A 24,782-nucleotide genomic window follows, 5' to 3' on the forward strand; every position below is an offset into this window, starting at 1 on the left:
CCACCCAGGCGCCCCAGACTTTTTAGCTATTGAATAATGCTGCAATGGATATGGGTATACCAGCCCTTTTATGCCTACCTCTTCATCTAAATAGTCTCTTCTCCCCAGTTCTAGTCTATCTGTAATTCCCTTAATTTCCAACATCAAATTCTTCAATTTCTCAAGCATAGCAAGGACACAAAGCTAGCTCCCACTAAAATTGAGATACACAGATAAAATGTAGCTACTTTGTTTTGTCTATAATTAGTTTGATTTTCTTCCTTAGCTCTGACACTGTGGATGTGCCAGAAAAAAAAAATTAAGTTTGTTTTGATCTGATCATTTATGTGTTTTTAGGATACAATATTTTTAGATAAAAATGCTCACTCCTCAGGACTAAGTGAATGTCTGTGGTGATAGAAGTATTCTGTATCTTCACTGGGGCATGTATTGGTTTTGTGAGTACCTTTGTCAAAATTCAAGCTATGTACTTAATATCTGTGGCTTTATTGTGTGTAAATAATATCTCCGTAAAGTTAATTATAAAACTTTTAAAACCTCACTCTTTCAGATAGCCTTTCCCTCCCCTTGCTTCTTTGCTATAATGGCTCTGGGGTATATGAGGGAAGAGAATTTTGTGTCCCTGGCTTGTCCTGGGACAGAGTCTAGTCAGTTCTGCAGCAGAAGAGGAATATAGGATATGGTAAGACAAGGAAATGGGTGGGATCTGCCTTTGTCTTCCAAGAGGAGAAATGTAGGGGTTTCTAGCTTGGTGAAACCTAAGTAGCAAAATCTGGGACTGTCCTCCTGGATTGTCCCAAAGTAGCTGTGGTCCAGAGTTCTTTCTTTGTTGTCATTCATTCCCTTTCTGACAAACATTTCCACCGGCACCACAGCAGGATGACCAGACAGCTCAAAGATTGGTTTGGTATTTTCTGACGTGCTTGATTAGCACATGTGTTTGACTGTCCCCATGGTCCTGGGTGGAGGGTGTGACCCTGGCTTGGTGTGTGTGTCTGGATACTTGCTGACTGAAATCTGCTGGTCTCTAGACAATCTCCCTCTTTCTCCTGGTGCTACTGGCCCCAAATGCTGAAACTGGCAACTGCTCGTTCAGCAATTCTAGGGCAGGCAATGCAGGAACATGGCAGGGATGGAACAGGGGCCTCTTTCCTTCTCAACTCAGCATCGTCTCAGTTCTTGCTGCAAAGTCCTAGGCTTCCCATCAGTCCATATGGCCAGCTGGTCTACCCCAAGCCCTGCTCTGGGGGCCACTCATCTAGTGCTCAAAAAGGGCCCCATGGTAAGACCACCAACTCTCAATTCAACTTACGCACCATGTGAAAGCTGAGGGCAGCTCAGGAAAGCTATGCTCAGGGTCCCTCTTTTCCTGATCAGACTGCTCTACTTCTCTGTGGCTATGCCAAAGACTGGATGGGCCAGAGATCGTGTACCAGGAGAACAATGTTCACGAATAATTTCCAAGCTTGCACACTTGTTAAAGGTTCTAAGAGTTTAGGATCATTTCCTGGAGGCCCAGAGTCCAGTTATGAAGCTTTGCGAATTTACTAATTTACTCGTTCCTTAAATATTTATTGAGTGCTTTCTACAACTGTATTAGTGCCAGATGTATAGTGCTTAGCAAAACTGGCCCAGTCCTCACAGACCTCACACAAGAGGAAACAACTGGCAATCTAACAATCACAAACAAGTAACCACACCCTATGTGAAGCTCCACGAAAAGAAGAGTTCAAGGTGCTATCTCCGTGAGAATATAAACTCCACAAGAGTTTTGTGTGCTTTGTTCCCTACCTAGAAGGCAGCCTGGCATGTATTAGGTGCAAAACAAGTATTTGTTGAATGAATAAGAGCTATGAGATGACTTCTGAGGAGGTAGGGTGAATTCCCTGAGGAAGTGCTATTTTGGCTGATGTTAAAGATAAGAAGCTCCATTTTCTTAACTCAAATTCTACTGAATGAATTTATATTAACCAGACTCTCAGAAGACTAATTCACACACCAGGATACACTTATTATTTTTGCACTAGGAGATATACCTGATTTCATATTTCCCTAGGAAGCACCCAAAAAAAATTCCAAGGGGAACTATCTTTGGTGTTACTGAAATTCTGTTGAGTTGAGCAGTATTTATGTGTTCTGGGAGCCAAATTAATTATCCCAAGGCTAACATAGAAGAACTTGGAATCAGTAAAGTGGACACTACCTTGACTTAAAGGACATTCAGTGGCGCCTGAGTGGCTCAGTCGGTTTAGTGTCTGACTTCGGCTCAGGTCATGATCTCGTGTTCATGGGTTTGAACCCTGCTTCAGGCTCTGTGCCGACAGCTAGGAGCCTGGAGCCTGCTTCGGATTCTGTGTCTCCCTTTCTCTCTGCCCCTCCTCTGCTCACACTCTGTCTCTCTCTGCCTCTCAAAAATTAAAATAAAACGTCAAAAAATTAAAAGATAAAAGAACATTCATAGAAGTCATTCATACAACTTACATAAAACTACTTTCCTACTAGGGGTGTTCCTGTGCAGATCAAAGCTCCCTCCCCCTGCCCCCCACAACTTGGTCGTACTGAGGAATGAGAGCACATCACATTATTGCAATTATTCCTTTTCCTGGACTCCAAGCTGGGAACTAATGTGAAATTTCAGGGCCGTATTATTTTGCCTTTGGCTGTCTGTGAACCTATTGTCATCAAGGCAGTTATCATCCTGAGATTGTGCCAACTTTACTTTCTTCCTAGTTCCTGAGATCCTTTTAAATCAGCAGTCTATGACGGCTTTTGTATGCCTCTTACAGGATGACCTCCACACAGCCATATGCTCTCTCCGGGTAATATATCTATTTCCATATGGATACGTGCATGTGCTTCTGTGGGGCTCTTCATACATCTGCATTCAGGTGCATGGATTTGTGGTATGACAGCAAAGTCTTGTGCTTTACTTCACTAGCCCCATGTGAACATTTACCTCAGTGTTCAGGCACATCACCCATCTGTGGATACATACATGTGCATATCTGGGTGTTGAAAGTGTATACATAATATTTATGGGGCACCTGGGTGGCTCAGTCAGTTACGCGTCTGACTCTCAGTTTTGGCTCAGGTCATGATCTCACAGTTTGTGAGTTTGAGCCCCATGTCAGGCTCGAAGCCAACAACACAGAGCCTGCTTGGGATTGTCTCTCTCTCTTTCTCTCTGCCCCTCCCCTGCTTGTGTGTGTGTCTCTCTCTCTCTTTCTCCCTCTCTCTCCCTCTCTCTCAAAATAAATAAACTTTTAGAAACAAAAAAGAAAGTGTATACAGATATTCACTATACAAATCCTTCGGGAGCACTGCTGGCTGCCCAGAAGTGACAATCTGTTTAAACCAGATGAAAGTTGAGTCAAGGGAGTCTAGAAGGCTGGGCACTTCTTGGACACCAGAGAATCTGTCCTTTGCAGAGCCATGGAGAAAAGGAGGGAATGAGTTAATGTGAATGCTGGCAGATCTCAGAAGAGTATTTTGCTCACAAAAACTGAAAATAGCATATGGAAGTAGGACATTTGAGCCTTATGGAGAAGAATTAAAGGATACTTTGTAACAAAATGCCATTCAGGAAGTAGGGGATCTCTACAGTCCATGTGGGCTTGAAGCACTATGGGTCCAAAGGGTCATTTCTAGCTCATGAAACATATTGAAGTTAATTTCCTTAAAATGAAGATTTTCCCCCATCTGCCTTTATAAAACAGATGTTTCTAGTCAGAGCCTTCCCTAACGACAGTAGGTTTCTCCTTTGAGCAGCAGTGCTGTGGAACAGGCACCCTCATCCCCAATAATTTTCCTGGAAGATCTGAGAAGTGAGTGCAGCTGAGCGGTGAGGAAGGAGTTAGAAGCTGCACTATCTTGACGGTTCTGGCCTTAGGACCTCCGAGGTCAATGGACTGGGCTCGAGGAACCTCTCACCCCACCTCCGGCCCTGCCCCTCCTTCCCTCCTTCCCTCTGACACTTGGCTTTGCTTTCTCTTGAGTGCTGAATGTTTCTTGAATTAACCATTTCATTTTAAAAAAATACACTTTCATCACCACGTATTAATCGCCTCCTATGACATAGTCCTATGACATCAGAGCTGCTGCCTGTCCATGTAGTGCTTTGGGACAAATTAGAAAAGATGTCCCTTCCACCTTACTTTTCTCTAGGAAAAAATTGTCATAATATACTGATTTTGTTTGAATGAGACCCGTTAGTGCCACCTGCAGGAAAACCATCCGTGATGTCTATAATGTGAACTGTGCCCTCTTAGAGTTAAAAGCACAGGCCCTAAAACAGGACAGTCTGGATTCCAATCTAACTCTGCCTCTTCCAACAGTGTGACCTTGGACAAATTGCTTCACTTTTCTCAGCACTAGGTTTTCTCCATTTGTAACAGGGGAATAATCTACCAAAGTATCAAACTTGTTGTAGAGATTAAATGAGACAATGTATGTAAAGCACTTAGGGGTACCTTCCTCAAATAGTACACGATGTGCAAAAAGGACAGGAGCACATTAAGAGCACACGTGGTGTAAAGTAAAAACCAGATTTATTGGGGAAACACTTAAAGGCACAGAAGTCATAAGTGTTGATGAGGCTCTGAGGTCGCACGATTCCCCAGGGTGGTATGTCGGACTTGGCTCGGGAGGACAGCTACACTTGGGAAGATCCCAGGAAAGGGATCCGTGCCTTCAGTGCTCCACACACATTTGGAGAAAGAACAGGAACATCTGGAGAACTCTGTGGTGATGGAGCTTCCTGAGCCTTGAACCAGCCTTGTTAGAAAGAGTCTCCGCCTTTGGCATTGGCCTCCTCCTCTCTTATCTGACTCCGACCAAATCTACAAATCTTTTGTAGCTTTCTTACTACAAAAGAGAAGGAAATGAGCCTCCAGGGCCACGTGACTTTCTCTCTGAATGTGTCACACAAGAAAACATGGCAAGGGTTGAACTCAGCTTTTCCGGTTTCTGCCTCAACTAACAAGTCAGCCTAGAAATCATCAAGCCACTGTAATTGAAACTAAGTCCAAATGTCTTAGAGCCCTACATTGAAAAGGACACATGAGGGATCATGTAATTCAATCCTACATTTGTGGATAAAAAGGAGACTCAAAGCGCATGGTTTATTTGGTTATCAGTAAAAAGTGGCTGTCAGGACTCGAGTCCTCATCTTCCAAATTCCATTTCCTCTTAAATTGCAATGAAGTGCAATTTAACCTTGTTTAGCACATCAGTCACAGACATCCTATTAAACACAAGGGACTGAAGAAAAGACAGTAGCTTCCAGAGTGAACCCAGAGAGCGAAGAGATGCAGGGATGACCAATTTTGTTCAAAGCCTTTGACTTCTGTAAACAAGAAAAGCTATATAATTTAGCAAATAATGATCAGGAGGGCACCACTTGTTCGGATCTAGGACAGGTCGTCAAAGGTTTGTTCAGAGGAAAAATTATAATCTTAAAACCTTTTTAGTTTAAGAAGAATGCATGCTAAAGAAGCGATTATTTGGGAAGATAAACTGAAGACAAAGCACAATGTCAAACATCTAAGGAAAGTAGAAGGAAGAAATTAAAAGTAAAAGCAGAATGTCATGAAGTTGAAAACAAAATCAGTGGAACTGACCGCCAGGAGAAAATGCTGCACGTGGCTCTTGCGGCCTCTTGGCACAGCTCGGGAGCAGACGCACCAGCTACTTTGTTGCGGACCATCTTTTCAAGGAGGTTTGTGTAGCCAACAGCTTTGAAAAATAAGAGTGCCTCTGCCCAGAACCAAGGGCAGCATTCTTTCCATCCGTTGTAAAAGATTCAAGTTCCCTCAGCATGGGATTCGGATTCCTCCTCCTGGAACACAAGGCGCTACGTGAGCAGGCAGCGCGGGGAGTTCACGGCGTCGACCTGTGGCAAATGCCCACATGTTGGCTCTCCCAGGCCCGGAAGGCTTGCGTGTTCTGCCAGCAGACTAACCAGTTAGCTTACAAACAGAATAAAATCTCAGACCCTTTGCAGGTCTTCATTTCCAGCTTTGCAGGAATCCAGAGCTGATTCATTGAAAAAGACAAAAATAGCAACAATAATAAATAATCCATTCAATTAGCTTGATCAAGAAAAAAGGGGAAAATACAAATAAATTTAGGAGTTAGAAAGTGAATTAGCACACGTGTATAAGAAACTACAATTCTAGGGGCGTCTGGGTGGCTCAGTCGCTTGAGAGTCTGACTTCAGCTCAGGTCATGATCTTTCACGGCAGTTGGCGGGTTTGAGCCCTGCATCAGGCTCTGCACTAACCATGTGGAACCTGCTTGGGATCCTCTCTCTCTGCCCTTCCCAATCTCTCTCTCTCTCTCTCTCTCTCTCAAAATAAACTTTAAAAAACAAGAAAAGAAACTGTAATTCTTTTTTTTTTATTTGCATTTGTCAATTTGAGATATAATTGACATCATACTGGTTTCAGGTGTACAATATAATGATTCAATATTTGTCTTTGGAAACTACAATTCTTACAAAAGAATCATTTGTACAAATATGCACTAATATCTTGAAAATTCGAGTTAAATGGATAACTTTTGAGGAAAACATAAGATATCAAGATTCATGCCAAAAGAAGCAGAAAACCTAAACAGACCCATGTTATGGAAGCAATCAAAGGCCGAAGCCAAGGTCTGGGTCTGCTCTGCAGATACGCCACATTCTTCTAGTGCCTGCCAGCTGGCTTCTCCCTGGCCCTTGACCAAGGATCTGCTTGAACTTGAAGGTGGAGGTCAAATCTGCCAGCCTTGACTGCAAACATTATGATGTGATGAAAATGACCAAGTAAATCACATCTTTTCACTAGAAAAAGGAGATGACAGATGGTTTTTTTTAAGTAGCATGCATACACATTTCTTATGAAGCCTATCGCTTAACTTCAATGCAGTTTTCTTTACGTATAAAATAACACTTTTGCTCCGGAAATTGATTTGACAAGGACAGCAGGATCACCAAAAGGAGTCTTCCGGTGCCTGCCAGTGCATTCCTTTGGTTGAATCCACTGCCATGGAGGGCGGCCCTTCCCTGTACACTTCACCCCACCCCACTGTCACCATCATAACAGAATAGCGGTTCTCCGCCCAGCTGCACCAGCGCTGCCTGAAAAACTTGTCAGCAACGCCACTACTGAAGCAGAAACTCTGGGGGTGGGGCCCCCGCTATCCATGGTCTGACGAGCCCCTCCAGGTGTTTCTGATGCACAACCAAGTTTGCAAAGTATTATAATAGCCTTCATTCATGTCATAGAATTGAGCATCTGTCACAGCCCACTTCCTGTTGGTTGCATCAAAACTACTCAGAAGGAAAAAATTCCATTGCTTTGCAGCCCCCCTCTCGCTATAAATAGTGAACACTTGCTCACCAGCAGCTGGAGTTCTGGCCCATCCTCGTTGGAGCTCTCCAGGCTCCATAAGACAGCTGCTGCAGAATACCAATAGCGGAAAGAACAAGGGCATTCATACGTGCTGAGGGGGAAATGCGACCATCTTATGGGCCGTGCTCCATAAAGCCATAAAGCAGTTTTGCAGTGGGAAGAATAGGAAAGCAAGAGTTGCCCCACTTTTTCTTCTTTTAATGAGGAAAGTTAAGGCGGAAATAATTCACAGCTACATCTCCGCCCCTCATCCTAACTAAATGTGGGCTTTAAAGAAACAACAAGGTCTAACGCTGAGGCAACAAAACGGGAAGGATCAGGAACCTGAACCCTTTCCCTGTTTCTGGTACCAATTCACCATATGACCTTGGGAACGGGACTTAAGCCTTTAATTCTTTTCATTTGTATTCCTGTGCGTGAAATATGAGTGATAATAACCCTTCCTTCCTTCCTCACAAAAGGGTGAGTGGATTCATTATGTGATCCAGAAAAGAAGTTTGAAAAGAAAACAGCTACAGGCAAAGCTGGCCCTAGAACACCCCAGCCCAGTCTCGACCCACCTCTCTAGAACTCAGGGAGATATTGGGGAAGGGGCGGTATTTTTCTAATTCTAATTTTATTTTTTTAATTGACATCAAAGTTAGTTAGCATATGGTGCAACAGTGATTTCAGGACTAGATTCCTTAGTGCCCCTCACCTATTTAGCCCATCCCTCCTTCCACAACCCCTCCCGTAACCCTTAGTTTGTTCTCCATATTTATGAGTCTCTTCTGTTTTGTCCCCCTCCCCGTTTTTATATTATTTTTGCTTCAGGGAAGGGATGGTATTTTTAAAGACCCCTCCAGCTCATCCACACACACAGCCTGAGAGAGCCTGAGCTGCCAACCTAGAACCCTCACCACTGTCAAGGCTAATTGGGCCCCTTCGGGCCTTGGCTTGTCCCTTTGACTTTGAGGATGATGGGGGAGGGTGGAGGGTGCTTTTTCATGATTCTCTCTTATCCCATGCCCAGCCTGACCAAATGTTTTGAGCCCAGTATAGGGATACATGCCTAGCAAATGGAAGGTACCTACGGAGAAATGAGGCTGGCTTTTTTAAATCAAAAGGCATAGTTTGCATTCCCTGTCACCCCTGGACAGTGTCTCCCTCCCGAGAGGTCTGTAGTCTGCCCACCTTTCCTTCCATTGGAAGAACTGTGTCGTATCTTCATTATTCCTTTGCATGTTCTAGGTGCTCCATACATGTTTGTTGAATGAAAGATAAAAGAAAAGTGAATGGACTCGTTCTTCCCCTTCGAGAGAGTACCTGACACATATTTTATCCGGCTTTGACCTGCTGGCTGCACTGACAACGGGTTGCTTGTGTTACCCCCACGGTGGACTGCCCTGGGCCACTGCTTCTTTGCACAGAGGATTTTATCACAATGAGCCCTGGTTGTTGCTCAGACAACCTTCTTCTATGCAGTAAAAGGAGGCTCAGAGAGAAGAAATGATCTGGATCTCTGCTTCATCTAGAAACTCGCCCACAATGCTTCTCTAGAAACTTCATTGTTAATATGTTAAGTGATTGGACGACAATCACTGTATCAAAGGACTTAGAAAACTTCAGAAGCAAAGCCTGGATTTGGGATTTAAACAACATCTGGACATTGTCTTTGAGAAGTGAAGGGCACACTCACACACTTGCCCCTGTGTTACTACGACTCCAACTAATTCAGCCACAATCACAGAGAGCAAGAGAGAAAGCTTTTGAAAATAGGGATGATGTGGCTTGGGTGCTACAGACCCGCCCGAGCCCTTCCCAGGGTTACATTCTTGATCTACAGCTTACTTGTTCTAATCAATTTATGAGGGAGGCCTTGGGTTTTGTCCATCTTAGAGATGAAAAAGCTGGGGCTTGGAGAGGAGCACCCTGCCTAGGTGGGAAGGAATTCGAAGTTCATAATTAAGTCCACCAGCAGGGTGGGTCTGGACAGAATCCGAAGATACACAAGGTTGTCCTGTCTTTGCTGTGTCCCCTTCTCTGCTCCGGCCTGCCCTCCTTGCTCTGCGGAGGCGGTCTCCTGAGCCTCATGCCTGCCCCCAAACCTGTGTCTGGGGTTGCCCTCTCTGGCCTGGCATTGGGTCCTCATGACAGCCAACTACCCTTTTCTACCCGACATCTCCCACTTGATCACCCCTCCCAAACACAACTTGCTTCTCCTGCATCGATCTCATTTGTGCAAAGAAAAGGGTTTCTATTCCAGATCCACCAATGGCCGACTGGAAAGGGGGGCAGATGGCCAGAAACAGTGCCCCCTCCTCTGATAGCAAAGTGAGGCCACATTCACATTGTACCACTTACTCCACTAAAGTGGGGTACAGGTCCACTGTTCTCCCTCAGGAAGGTATGTGCAGAAGGCCTCAAGCAAATGACAGAAAAATGCCCCCATAAGTCCCCAAAACATAATTCTTCCATGATAAGAGCACGACGATTTGTACGCCGTCTACCAGAAATCAGGAACTCCAAACGTCACTACCCCTTCTGACGTATTAGTACCCCCATGTTACAGATGCGAAAACTGAGGCTCGGAGCCATTCGTAACTGGCGCACTGGTGATAGAGCGTGAATCAGAACCCCGGTCCGCTGGATTTCAACACCCGTGCTCTTAACTCATACGTTCCTCCTCAGTCAGCCTACCTCTGAGGAGGCTGATTCGTCCCAAGCAGCACTGATAGCAGGCAGTATCTTAACGTAGGGAGCTGGGTGATGCTCCAGTGGGGACTCTTCCTCCTCTTCTGTATCCCCAATTCTCGCCTCTGCGGGGAGCTGACTTCCTGTCACTTTTCTCCCTGCCCTGCCCATACTTCCTTTAATCCCTCTACCTTTCATGGGTGGTTTCTGATGGAAAGGTGTTGATGGCTCTTTATAACTATCCTTTTAGTTCTTTTTTTAAAAATGGAAAAAAAAAAAAGTGTCTAGTTTAAAACGCGGAAGCATGGTCCAGTGAAGTAGAAGATTATGTCGGAACAAACAACAATAAAGACAGAACCCTTAGAAGGAGATGTACCAGACCTGTACAGCCCATGGCAAAGCTATTTCACACCTCGAAAGCCTCTGTGGAACCACTGCACGCAGTGCGGGGTTCCTCGTGCTCTCCCTGCAGACATCACCAGGATGAAGGCGCTGGCCCCATACAAGGAAACATTTGGAGCAGCAGAACTGGCCCGTCACTAGGCATCAGTGAGCTACTTAGCAACTGACCAGCCTTGGTAATCCGTCAGCCTCTCTGGGCCTGAGCAGCCCGCCTGCCAGTGACTTCCAGATGCTGGTGCCAGGTCGACTGTAACCGAATCACTTAGAGAGGCTTTTAAAAATTCAGCTCCTGTCCACAACTCTTACTGAACATGTCTCAGATGAAGCTGCAGAATCGGTGTGTTTTGAAAATTCTCTGGGTAATCCCTACCTACAGCCAGACTTGGGAACCACTGGACTAGATGATATCTAAGAGAGTTTACAACTAACTGAGAACTTAGGAAATTTCCCCCTAGTCCACTAAGGGTGGCCTGATAGCACCCCCATGGTGCAGGCATTGCCAAGTGCATCCCAAACATCAGGTCAAAAGGGACACCGGTCTCTATTGCAGACCAGAAACTGCAAGGATGAATTTTTTTTTAATTTTTGTTTTTAATGTTGATTCATTTTTGAGAGACAGAGAGAGAGAGAGAGAGAGAGACAAAGAGTGAGCGGGGGAGGGGCAGAGAGAGAGGGAGACAAAATCCAAAGCAGGCTCCAGGCTCTGAGCTGTCAGCACAGAGCCCAATGCAGGGCTTGAACTCACCAACCGCGAGATCATGACCTGAGCCAAAGTCAGATGCTCAACTGATTGAGCCACCCAGGTGCCACAAGGATGAATTTTTTTAAATGTTTATTTATTTATTTATTGAGAGAGAGAGAGAGAGAGAGAGAGAGAGAGAGAGAGAGAGAGAAAGAATCCCAAGCTGTCAGCACAAGATCAGCACATCTCACAAACCATGAGATCATGACCTGAGCTGAAATCAAGAGTCAGAGGTTTAACTGACTGAGCCACCCAGGCGCCCCTGCAAGGATGAATTTTGATGACCTTTTGAAATCAAGACCCAGCGAGGGGCTTGGCTGCCACCCAAGAAAAAATGGGGTTTGGCTCTTGCCTGGCTGATGGAAGGCGGCGAATAGTTCACTGGAAAGAGTGACAATTCGTAACATGTTCTTGACAGAGAGAGACCTGCTGGAAAGAAAGCTTCCCTCTGTAAACAGAGCAGATTCCTTACTTTTTCGAGTTTACTGACAAACAGAACCAACTTCAGAATTTCTTTTATGTCTAAGCACGCTTGATGAGCAAAGTCCCTGTGATGATAACATCTTGCAGGGGAAGGGATTTTAGAGAGCAAAATCTAAGACACTAGCTATTTTGGGAGAATTTTCTTAGGAACTATTGCTGTTATATGAGTTGCATTGTGTCCCCCTGCAAAAAAAAAGATATGTAAAGTCCGAATTCCAGTGCCTCAGAATGTGACCTCATTTGGAAATAAGATCTTTGCAGAGGTAATCAAGTTAAAATGAGGTCACTAGTGTGGGCCCTAATCCAATATGACTGGGTTTTTATAAAAAAGGGGAAATTTAGACACAGAGACAGACACACACACCAAGAAGACCATATGAAGACACACGTGGAAAAGGTGCCATATGGGGCGCCTGGGTGACGCAGTCAGTTAAGCGTCTGACTTCAGCTCAGGTCATGATTTTACAATTCATGAGTTTGAGCCCTGCATCGAGCTCTGTGCTGACAGCTCAGCCTGCTTCAGATTCTGTGTCTCCCTCTCTCTCTGGCCCTTCCCTATTTGTACTCTGTCTCTCTCTCTCTCTCTCAAAAATAAGTAATAAACATTTTTTAATTAAAAAAAAAGAAAAGATGCCATAGGACTGGTGTGATACGTCTACAAGCCAAGGAACACCAAAGACTGCCAACAAACACCATATGCTCAGAAGAGGCAAGGAAGGACTCCGCTACATGTTGCACAGGGAGCATGGGCCCTGCTCACACCTTGATTTTGGACTTCCAGCCTGTAGAGCTGTGAGACAATACATTTCTGTCATTTTAAGCCGCTCAGTTTGTGGTGCTCTGTTACCACAACCACAGGACACGGATACTAAGCCTAGATTTTAAAATCACAACAACAAGGGTGTCTGGGTGGCTCAGTGGGTTGAGCATCTGACTTCCGCTCAGGTCATGATCCCTCGGTTTGTGAGTTCGAGCCTCACATCAGTCTTGCTGCTGTCAGTGCAGTGCCCACTTCGGATCCTCTGTCCCCTCTCTTTCTGCCCTTCCCCCACTCATGCTCGCTCTCTCTCAAAAATAAATAAACATTTAAAATAACAACAACAACAGCTATCATTGGTCACAGGATTTTACGTGCGTGATCTCATTTAATCCCATCCACAACCCAATGAGCTGGATTTATCATCCCTGCTTTCATTTTACTGACATCCCCACTTTAGAAAAGAGGCAGGCGTGACTAAGTAAGATTAAGAAATTTGAGGGACTCCTGGGTGGCTCAGTCAGTTAAGTGTCCACCTCTTGATTTTGGCTCAGCTCGTGATCTCATGGTTCATGGGATCGAGTACCCCAGCGGGCTTTGCACTGAGCATGGAGTCTGCTTGAGATTCTGTGTCTGTCTGCCTCTCCCCTGCACATGCACAGGTGTGATCTCTCTCTCAAATAAATAAATAAATAAATACAGACAGACAGACAGAAAGACAGACAGACAAAGAAATTTGCTAAATACCAGACAGCTAAAAAGGGGTGGGACTTGGAGTTCGTCTAGGGCCACTCCATATTATATTGCTGCCGACACTGTAGAGAAGATTACATGGAAGAACCACACCTGGGGGGAGAGGGGAACTAAGCTGTTCCTAGAAAACCGCTGGGGCTGATATTTATGGCCTCATCTCATTATTTTGCTTAAAGTAAAATTGCAGATCAGAAGATAAGATAGAAAAGGTAAATACCAAAAGACACTACTAAGTGAAATGTAAAATCGTTTTAAAGTAAGTCATCTGAGATTGGCCAGACCCTGCTTCTAATTCTTAGTATAAATTAATCAATGATTGAGTCTGCATATTTAGAAAGATGATTAAAAACAGTGATGTAAGCAGCGCCTGGGTGGCTCAGTCGGTTAAGCGGCCGACTTCGGCCCAGGTTACAATCTCGCGGTCCGTGGGTTCGAGCCCTGCGTCGGACTCTGTGCTGACAGCTCAGAGCCTGGAGCCTGTTTCAGATTCTGTGTCTCTCTCTCTCTGACCCTCCCCCATTCATGCTCTGTCTCTCTCTGTCTCAAACATAAATAAACATAAAAAAAAAATTAAAAAAAAAAAACAAAAATAGTGATGTAAGAAGTACGACCGTTTCCATTTCTCAGCCAATGAAACTGAGCCCTTCAGGGCGAGAAGTGACCGGCCCAGAGGACAAGGTTGCACCGGAGCCAGACGGGAGCCTGGAGAGTGTAAACCTCTCCCTCTTAGGACAGTAGGCTCTGCCTCCTTTAGAAGCAAACACATATGTGAGGCATTCCACATACAGCTAATTATAACAAGATAACACATATAATGTGATCCTTCCTGGTTTGTCCACTGAGATTATTTTCACCGGAATTTGCCCAGTTGAATATATAAACTATTGGGGCTGGAGGTGAAAGAGTCACATGACTATAATATTTAAGACATTACTTTGGTTGCACATATATTTAAATCACCCATTACATCAGAAATATTGCTATTTTCAATCTCACATTTCACGAAACCATGTTATTCAAACACTTCACAAACATCTTCAGCTCTCATGGCTTCATTGTCACGAGAGCCCTTTTAGGAATCACCTAACACGGTTTTCAAGAGCACATTCTGCTCCTGCCTGAGCACTTAAAATTCCATATAGAACACTGGTTGAAAGTGTTACCTCCTCTTGTATTCGCCCTCTAAATTTAGATTCGTCATCTCTACAAGTATAACTGTTTACCACTATTGCTCTTTTTTTTTTTTTTACATTTATTTATTTTTGAGAAACAGAGTGAGACAAAGCGTGAGTGGAGGAGGCGCAGAGAGAGAAGGAGACACAGAATCTGAAGCAGGCTCTAGGCTCTGAGCAAGCAGTCAGCACAGAGCCTGATGCGGGGCTCGAACCCACAAACTGTGAGATCATGACCTGAGCTGAAGTCGGACGCTCAACCGACTGAGCCACCCAGGCGCCCCACCACTATTGCTCTTAAATGATCTTTAAGAATTCATCTACAATGCTACACAGCACTGCACAACAATCACGAGGACCTCTTTGGAGGAATAATAATAGCTGAGCGCCCATGTGTTAAATTTCTTTGCCTCCTTCTCTGTCAACTCTACCAGGAGATCCTCTCTACAAGCTTCCAAAATTAGGGAGGATTGGAGTTGTTCCGGGTTAATGAGTCTTTCCCAAACAGAACACTTTCTTATTCGAAATAACATGAGAAATTAGAGAACACCCTGAGAAGGAGACCTCCCTGCCCCCTGCTTTGTGAGGTCTAACTTTTAGGTGCTAAAAGCTTTGGCCACAAGGTAGTGGCCTAAAGATCAGACACAAGGGGGGAAATGCCTGACGTTACCTAGTGGTAATTTCAGTGGTTTTCAATGATGAAACCAAACTGAACCTATGATTTTTTTAAGTTGCATTATCATGTTTGTACTTAGATAACTCAAGCAGAAATTCCCTGAGAAGGCTCATGAGTCCGTGATTATTACATACTCAGGTCTTGGTTTTATGGACGAATTCTCACATGTTGAGTCTAGCCTCTTGAATTCTCTAGGTGGAAGTGTTGGTGTCAGCCCCTGCCTGTCCTCTGTTGCGTGTAGACCTGGAGGAATGTTCCTTGGGACAGGCTCAGACCTGCCTGTGACCGGGCTGCCCTGACAGGCGGCCTAGCTTTTGTGCACAGCCTCAGCCCATCAGGTTTAGGTGGCCCCCGCCACTGCCCTTCTACTCTGCTCCCCGAAACTTCCACACCCTTGGCCCCAGCCTCACCCTCCTTTGTGGGAACCTGCTTCCTCTCAAGCACTAGCATTCAAGATAAACATTTAAATTGTACTTTGCACTCATCTTCCCCATTTTGTTTCCTAGAATTTCAACATATTTTTGATACTGAGCATTGTGGGTTAAATAGGCTTTTGTAGGCTAGTCTGGGAACATTGTTTCCAGTGAAAAAATGCATTCTGTGTTGGAAACAAACAACATACACAAAGAAACGTTGGGAACACGACCTCTTTGTAGAGTAGGGACTGCCTGTCCAGCCTCATGTATCAGAGTTAAAGCATACAAGCATTCTCTTTTCAAATCTGGCAGCCTTTTTTTTTTTTTTTAATCTCAATCTGGGATAGAAAGCTATGAATCTGGCCACATGTGGGGGACGCTGAGGAACAGACCAGTTTGATTTTATCATCCTCTTTCTCACTAGGAGGGGGGATATAGAAATAAAGTGATATGACTGCCTTCTTCCTCTTTAGGAAAATGCCAGCCTTCTAAGGGGAAGGTGGTGGGAGGTGGTTAAATTGTTCATTCAGTTGGCAGCCATCATCCACTTAATTAATTAAATCATCCAACACCCATGATGTGCTGGACACTATTCTAGGTGTTCCTGTGAAAACTGACAAAACACACAAGGTCTGTGAGGAGACTGACACTCAGTAACAGAATTAAATAAACAAGAACATGTAAAGTAGCAACAAATGCTTTTTCGAAAATCAAGCAGGGCAAGTATTAAACAGGAGAAGTGAGCCTAGGGAGCTACTTTGGGTTGGACAGCCAGGGAAGGCTTTCCTAAGGAGGAACTTTTATACCAAGATCACAACCCAGCTATGAACAGAGAGATACAGAGAAGAGAATGCAAGGCAAAGGGAACAGGGAATGCAAAGGCCCTGAGGTTGGACAGAACTTGATTTTATTCCATGAACAAAAGGGTCAGTGTGGCTGGAGCGCAGCAAATGAGAAGGAGGGAGGGTAATGTGAGAGCTGGTGCAGAGGTGGTAAGAAACCAGATCCTGCAGGGCCTTGGGGCCAGGGTGAGATGGTTAGATCTGATCCTAAGTGCAAGGGCAACATTTGGAAGGCTTTAAACAGGGCAATGGCTTACGTCATCTGACTTGAAAGGCCACTCTCCTACTCCATGAGAAGGCCAGAGGAGAGGCAGAAGTTTTAACTAATACAAAGACAGTCAGATGGTGGTGGCCATCAGCTACTGTGCACTTACCCTGTGCCTGGAACTCTTGAAAGTGTTTTTACCTACTGGGGCGCCTGGGTGACTCAGTAGGTTGAGCGTCAGACTCTTGGTTTCAGCTCAGGTCATGATCTTACAGTTGGTGGGTTCGAGCCCCGCATCGGGCTTTGTGCTGAGTGTGCAGAGTCTGTTTGGGATTCTCTCTCCCTCTCTTTCTGCCCTTACCCTGCTTGCTCTCTGTTTCTCTTGAAATGAATAAATAAAAACTTAAAAAAATTAAAGTGCTTTACATGCAATACACTGATTAGTCCTCACAACCACTCTATACAGTGGAAATTATTAGAATTTCCAAATTACACATACAGAAAAAAAAAAAGTAAAGAAACTTCTCTTTGGCTGGTGGCATTACAAAAAAGCACCTGGGTGGCTCAGTCGGTTAAGTGTCTGACTTTGGCTCAGGTCATGATCTCGCGGTTCGTGGGTTCCAGCCCCACATTGGGCTCTGTGCTGACAGCTCAGAGCCTGGAGCCTGCTTTGGATTCTGTGCCTCCCTCTCTCTAGGCCCCTCCCCATTCACGATCTGTCTCTCTTTCTCAAAAATAAATAAACATAAAAAATTTAAAAATAAAAAGTCCTCCTTTTATAATTACATAAGTAAATAATAGTTATTATTAAAAAACCATCTTAAATGAGCAAAAAGAAAAAATTAAATCACTTGAGATCATATCACTCTGAGATAACTACTGTTAACATTTTGGTTTATATATTCATAGATGTGGGGCTATGGAAATATATTATCTACTATTCTCAGAAGCATATGACTCCTTACTTCTGTATGTCACATAATTCTTAGATCACAGGTTTTTTTACATTCTTTTTATAATTTAGAAATACAGTCCACAATCCATTTTGAATGAAAGTATGAAAAAAAAAATGTTGAATTTTAATACATAGTAAATGGTGGTTTAAAATTATAGAGTAAGACTGGACTTTTTAAATGTAATGAAGTTCTCCAAAAAGCATTTTTCTGTCCTTTTCTGTGCTGACAGATCGAAAATCATCTGTCAGACATGAATTGCTCCCAAGATGGCCATACTCAGCAAGCATCTCTGGTGGGTTTGTTTGGGTCAGTCAATGGCAGAGCACGCTTTGTGGCAATAAGCCTGCACACATGTCCCACACAGCCAGCCAGCACCGTGCCCAGCATCAGGACGCCCAGTGTAGCAGCAGCAGACATAACCTCTGCCCTCCACGTCAGCCGCTAGGGCCAGAAAAACACACTGAACGACTTGGGCCCAAGGAGTATGTCATCTCAAAAAAGTAAAGGTCATCTCAAATATCTCAAGGACGCCTCAAGGTATCGCGTGAGACACCTCCATCAAAGTGTACTTCCAGAGACAAATTCCTCTGCCGTCCGAGTCCCCACACCAGGGGACTTGATGGCACCAGGAAATCTCATGTGAAGCTTCTCCACAAACTTTTCCTCTACTCTGCCTTCTTCCAAATGGTTTCTCCACCACTGTCCTGTTACTTCCCTTTCCTCTCTGTACATGTTGTCATAGTTTGGACAGTCATGGCTCCAATCCCACGACCACTAGTTTATGTGAACCTCAGACAAGTTATTTAAACCCTGAGTCTTGGGTTTCCTAATCGATAAATGGAGATAATTAATATTTGGTAAGATCATTTTCAGGATTAAATGAAATCATAAGGAACAAGCACCTGGGAGACAATAGACCATCCCTACATGCTGTTATCTCCTCGCTTCTCTCCTGCCCTCCCACGCTCACCCTTAAAAGGATCTCTTACTCCGCATTAAGCTGTGTGGTATTGGTGGAAGGCCCAAATGGGCCTTGATACGAGCCCCAACCAGTCATGCTTTTGCTGTGGGATGCTGGGCAAGCCTTTAAACCCTCACGGTCTTGGGGATTACTATCAGACACAAATGAGATCGCAGATACCAAATCACTTTTTATCCAAGATAAAGCTCTTCAAAACCTAGGAGAGAATAAGAGAAACAGCCCTTGGATGAACATGAACCTTTAAATATGATAAATCCACCATATAATCCAAAAACGTTCAACAAGCATTTTCAGTGGGACTAGTTTGAAAGGGGAAAGTTAATTGCAAAATACTCAAATCTTACCCAAGACTGGTAGAAGAGAAAAGAAAATTGACTTATGCACAACTGAGAATGAACCTAGCCTGCTTTAATGCACTACCTCTGGCCTCACCCCAATGGGTAGAGAATCACAGGGGAGGCCAGTTCAGAGAGGGAGAGCACAGTCTACGTGGAAGACGTGCCCACCTTCCCTGCTAAGCAGTAACCAGACTTCCCGCTCTGCTGGGGAACCCACGCTCAGCCCAGGCCTGAGGCATTGCCCAGAGGCCAGGTTGGGAAGAGGTGCTTAGGGTTCACAGAATACACATCTCCACGAGACCTACAGAGCTGCATTGTCCCCTGTGGAGACAGTGCAAGGCCTGCCACACGGCTCTTCTGTGTCTCCCTCTATCTTGAGCACAGGGGTTTTTGAGCTGGGCTCTTTAAATGTGGCTGAAAGATATTCCAAAAGATTAGCCACAGCATCTTTTCCTGGGAATTGATCTATGGACTTAGCAAGGAGGATCAATAGGACCTTAAATGACCTGAAAGGACACTCTACATTCAAAAAGACTGCAAAGCATGTCCCCAGCAAAGTGCATTCAGAAAAGGGATGGCTTAGCATCAAGTCCCTCTGGGGATGGGCTGCTCATGGGTTAAAGTGTCATTTCAATGCCTGGGATACCAAACACTTCGTCAACTTGTCCCTGTTTGTGACTTGTTGTGGCCTGTTAACAGGGCCATGTGAATATATTCACTTCTGGATAATGAGTTCAAAATCAGAGTCCTGTTTGGACAATGAGTAACACATTTTGCTGTCCGTCTATTTTCTAGCGGATGGCACCTGTACCCCTCCAGGTGAAATTTCAGTCTAAATCATCATAGCAAAAGGCCGACCTCCCCATTCCTGCACAGAGGAGACAAAATATCCTTTTGCTGGATACCCAACAAAACATGGACAAATCTATCACAGCCCAGAATATATGGGTCTTAATAAGCCTGATCTCTTTGTCCAAAGTACATGGTAATCTCAGGAAGGTTAGGCTGCTGGTGGTGGCCCATGGAGCAAAAATGTAGTGCTTCTCTAAGAACTCGGGAACCAGGTTGCCCTCAGAAAGTTAGACTAGCAAAATCTGCATACACAATGGATTTGATGAGAATTCAGAAGGAGTAAACCAACACAGTGACTACATTTATGACTGAAGATTTTGGAGATGCTCCAAATCCCCATCAAAGTGACTGGACTGTGATATCAGGAAGGTAGAAATAGAATGTGATTATGACTTTAAAAGTGTGAATCTGCCTAGTTGGCTGTAGAGAATGCTGTGTGGAAAAACCGGCTTGAGGAGACTGGAGCATACAGAAAATAAGCCCGAAGTCTCAGAGGCAGGCAGGGCCATCTGAGCAGGGATGAGTGGGTGCGGGTGGCCACATTCAGGACATTATATCAGGAGTATTTCTCTTGGGGACCGCATAACTAATCTCATTTATTCTAACTCCAGGCTAACGAAGCAAACATTTGGATGGAATTTATCTTCTCAAGTATGCTTATCTACAAAGGGAGACTGTGCTTGCCAAGACAACCTAAGTATTCTGGTCTATAGGTTATAATTCAGTTATATACATCAGTCTCTGAGGTCTGATGATTGTGAATCCACTTGAGGAAGGGCAGGATCTGGGCCTCGATGAATGTGGTAACGTTTGTGGTAAGCAAGTCCACTGGAAATACCCTTCTATTCACTCAGTGTAGAGTAATATCAAAAATACTATATACCCACCCTCTGCCATGGTAGCATTTGCATATGAATGATGGCAGGACCTAAAAAATCTTTTTGCTGAATAAACTAAAATATTTTTTAAAGCAATAAAATAAAGTAATACTTAGGAAAAGTTGGTTTTGGTTTGGCGGGGGGCAGGGGGAGTTGTAGAGACAGAGAGAGCAAGCACAACCAGTAGAGGGAGAGAGAATCTTAAACAGGCCCCACCCCCAGCACAAAGCCCAACAAGGAGCTCAGTCTCACAACCCTGAGATCATGACCCGAGCCGAAACCAGAAGTCAGACACTTAACAGAATGAGCTACCCAGGTGCCCCAAACACATTTGGTTTTGATGGTACTTGTATTTTTCAAATTTCAGCATCTTATTGATTTTTCTGAAGTAATTTCTAAAGCAAGTGCCTCTTTGAAAATTGCTTCCCATTTGTCTTTTTTTCCCCCAAATTATGTCACTCAGCAGCTTCACCAGACCCAAGCCCGACAAGGATTTTCATATCCCACAACGCGAGGACCAAAAGCACCAGGCACGCTGCGGGGGGAAGAATATTTGCCCAGAGTGGACCCAGACAGGGAGATCTGGGCTGCATCTTCCCTTCCCCCATGCCCCAGAAGATCTAAATTTAGTTTACTGGCTATACTGCAATGACATTAACATGTTGCAAGAACAAGAATCAAGCAAAAGAGAAAAAAAGAAGCTTAATGTGGTGCGAGGTATTTTAATGCCATGGCAACTATGATGTCTTCTCTATTATTTAATTCACTTCCTCAGGTCAGGTTATTCTGCCCTCTCCTGCACTTCCTGTTGCCGTAACCAAATCAGGTCACCCTGAATTTGGGAGTCCTCTTCATGACTGCAGTCATGTCTATTTCCAGCAGAATGAATTTTCTCCATCTCTTCCTTTGCCACCGGGCCTTTATTTGGTGCCCTTGATGTTCCTGGTTGCTCTTTGCTGTGCACCACATGCTGTAAATGCTTCCCTTTCATGCACATCTCCTCCCCCACACCCTTCTCCTCGCTGCTCCTTTCGCTGCCCCTCCCTCCAGCTTCTGCAGTTGTCACCAACACAGACCTTGATTAGTGACTCAGTAATTCAGAATCCAAGCACCTTGGTTCTCCTGAAAGTCCCATGCCTCTCTTCCTAGAGTAAGATAAAGGTCTCTCTCTCACGCCCCCAGATCTCAGTGCCATTAAGCTGAGTTGACTTGGGTCTTGAATATTCAGTTCGTTAGAGTTGTCCTGGCTTCTTCCCCTTTCCTTTTCCTGGGCATGTCCGTGGGGCTCTTCATGCTCTATTTAACTTTTCCCCAGGAAAATAATTTTTAGAGCCCACTTGCAGTTGGAAACACTAAGGTCCAAAGAGCTTAACTGCCCAGTTGCATGGCTAGTTCTTGAAGGATACAAAATAAATGGGGTGAGAATTCAATCACATTGGTGAATGTGGTGGGGGGGCGGAAAAAACCTTGCTAAGGGGTGAGCAATGCCAAAATGAGACTTGATGATTATTTAAGAGTTCCTTCACCCATCCTGTTCTGGTCTCCTTGCGGGCAGTGTAAGCAAATAATCAAAGTAGAGCCAGGATATCAGCCACAGATCCAACAGGACCCCTGAGGTGTTCCTGCTTTCCTAGATCATGGAGACTCGGAAGACCACCGAGCAGGGCAGGATGAGGGATCAATGATCCTGGAGTCACTAGCTAGGGGTCACCAGCCAGCACTAGTGAATCCCACACAAGCTCCACATCCACTAGATTTTTCACAATTCACTTAGCGCATAGCGATGAATGGACAGAATTGTTGCCCCTAATTGTAGGAGGGTGCATAAGATACAAGATGCCTCTAAAAATATATTTACTGCAAGAGTTCTAGGAGTTTTCTAAGGAAGCACCAGCCTTCTCTGGGGAAAGACATGGGCAGTAAAATGAGTAAGATAACTCAGTATTGTGACTGCTTGCTGCAGTGGGAGAGGGACTTACGTTTCCCAAGCTGAGTGTGAAGAGAAGGGTATCTCCTTGGATGCAAAGGAAGCAAGACCGAGCAGCTTAGAAAAGTCACGCCTCGGTGTGAGCACGGAAGCAATCCCACCCCCAGCCCTGGCTGTCAGAGGTCCTGTGCAGCCCCCTCCGCCTGCCAGAGCTCGCTGCGGTGCTCCTGGATCTGCTGAGTTAGGAGCTGGGCAGTGCTGCTGTTGCTGCTGCACATGGTGATTAAGGGCTTTATTGATTTTCTAGCCCGTGACCACATTGGTGGGGACCGAGTACGACAGAGGAGAATGGCGGGGAGCCAAGTGCAAAGTGGGTTTATGAAATGAGCTCTCAATGAAGGAAGCTGTGGGAAAGAATGCGATGGAAGCAGATTTGGGGCCAGTAGATGTGGGAAAGTAGAACAACTCAAAATCACTCTTCAGACTTCAGCTAAAACAAAGCACTTTGCCAAAACACAGGAAGAGGATCTAGTCTGTGAGCCTCGGCGCTGTTTCTATAAAACTAAATATTCCTCTGCAAAATCATCACGGACAATGCTTAACCTTCATTCCGGACCAGGCACTGTGTTGGGTTCTACAGCCGCATGTAAGAATCAGTCAGTCGAGAGAGAGAGAAGGCGATTGAAAACGTACACAGGTAGATTTGTAAGAAGGTAAATGCATCTTAAGGGAACCATAAAAACAATTTTACCTAAACTTTGGGCCCAGAGCCAGCAGGGATGAATGGTAGGGGAAGGGGCCTGGGGCTGTGTCCAGGCTGCTGCCTGCCTCATGTGCAGATCTGAAGAAGGTTCTCGGGGGAGCTTTCGCTCCCTACTGCCCATTCTGGCAGGAAGGCCCTGGTGCTTCGCACCCCTACCCTTACAGTCCAGAGGGGGCCTGCTTCTGCGATAGGGGCTGTGTGCAGTGTTGCAGGTGCTTTCAAAGGAGCAGGTGGAACGTGAGCACCTGATGGTTTGGGTGTGCAGTACAGGCGATCTCACAGCACCAGGAAACAGCTGGACAACCTCCTCTGAACCTAAAGTTAGGGGCAGGACACTTGTGACGTCACTCATCCCCATGCCCCCACATACCTACCCACCATAAACCCAGAGTCTGTAGTTACACCTGTGTGTTGGGAGGGCCGATTTCTTCCAAGCCACCTTCTCCCTGCCTCAGCTCCCTCAGAGTAAAGGAATAAATTCTTTTTGCTTCCTTGAAGATTTCGGCATGTTTTCTGCCTCTTGATAAACTGGAAACTGGGGAAGAAGAACTGGTGTGTTTTTGTGCATCATGTAACATGTAAGGGAGGAGATGATAAGTTTAAAAAGGAAATAAGAAAAATATCACATAACTCAAAACCAATGAGAGACCAAGTTCGGTACCTGATAGCTTTTTTTTAAAAATCAGAAAAAAAAACAACAACCCTATTTCTGTGGTTCATGTTTGAAGATGATGTAACCTGAAGTAACTCTTTCATCTTCCACTTCAGGGACACCTGCTCTGCACAGCTTTGGAGCCCATGTATTTTACTGGAGGACTTTAGGGAGGTTGCACTTAAGCCAGAAGACTTCAGAGAGGTTTAGTCTAAGCCAGGGGACCTCAAAGTAGTCTAACCCCAGCTGGGGGGGGTGGTAGTGGGGGAACCTCAGGGTGGTCAAGCCTAGGCTGGCAGTCCTTTGAGTGATCTAGACCAAGCTGGAGGGAACTTATACCAGCATAGCCTAAGCAGGAAGAACTCAAAGTGGTCTAGCCTAAGCCAGGAGACCTCTGAGTGGTCTAGCCTGAGTCAGGGGATCTCAGAGTAGTATAGTATATGCCTGAGCAGTCTCACACTAGAGCAGCCTAAGCCTCTTCTCCCCGGCAGGAGGAATTTTCACTCTGTTCTAAAGATCCCAAGGCCCCTCTGCAGGTCAGCAACCCCAGGACCCAAGTATCCTAACTCCTGGTCCAGGGCCGTTCCCTCTGTTTCTGAAACCAGTCAAAAGAGATTGAAATTCCTGGCAGTGAATGGGACAAGCGTCCCTAACATTGTTGTTGTTGTTTTTGTTTCACAAAGAAAAACTGAATTTAAGAAGAAACTCACAATACTCGATAAAAATATCTAGCATTTAAGCACAAAGCCGAAAACAAGGCGTGGTCTCCGGGTGCTGGAAGTACTCTGAAATCCCCAAAGTCTCATTCGTTGTTCTGAAAACAAAATGGAACAACTTTCTTTGCTCGCTCCTGTCCCCTCCTCCCATGCAGTAGCTGTTCTTGGCAGATGCCCAGAGCAGCACCCTGTAATTCCACGGT

The 24,782-nt window shown here is 44.9% G+C and overlaps 1 long non-coding RNA gene across 1 annotated transcript; it reads right to left on the minus strand.

Annotated features, from left to right (window-relative positions):
• Positions 1 to 4,530: 4,530 nt before the first annotated feature.
• On the minus strand, positions 4,531 to 23,411 carry LOC109249518 (uncharacterized). The gene is made up of 2 exons (XR_002072613.2): positions 22,501 to 23,411; positions 4,531 to 6,033 (listed from the first exon to the last, which is right to left on the minus strand). It is a non-coding gene; the product is annotated as an uncharacterized LOC109249518 (long non-coding RNA).
• Between the last annotated feature and the right edge of the window lie 1,371 nt (positions 23,412 to 24,782).

The sequence above is a fragment of the Panthera pardus genome, unplaced genomic scaffold (assembly GCF_024362965.1).
Source record: "Panthera pardus isolate Hobbes unplaced genomic scaffold, ASM2436296v1 HiC_scaffold_13, whole genome shotgun sequence".
Classification (NCBI taxonomy): domain Eukaryota; kingdom Metazoa; phylum Chordata; class Mammalia; order Carnivora; family Felidae; genus Panthera; species Panthera pardus.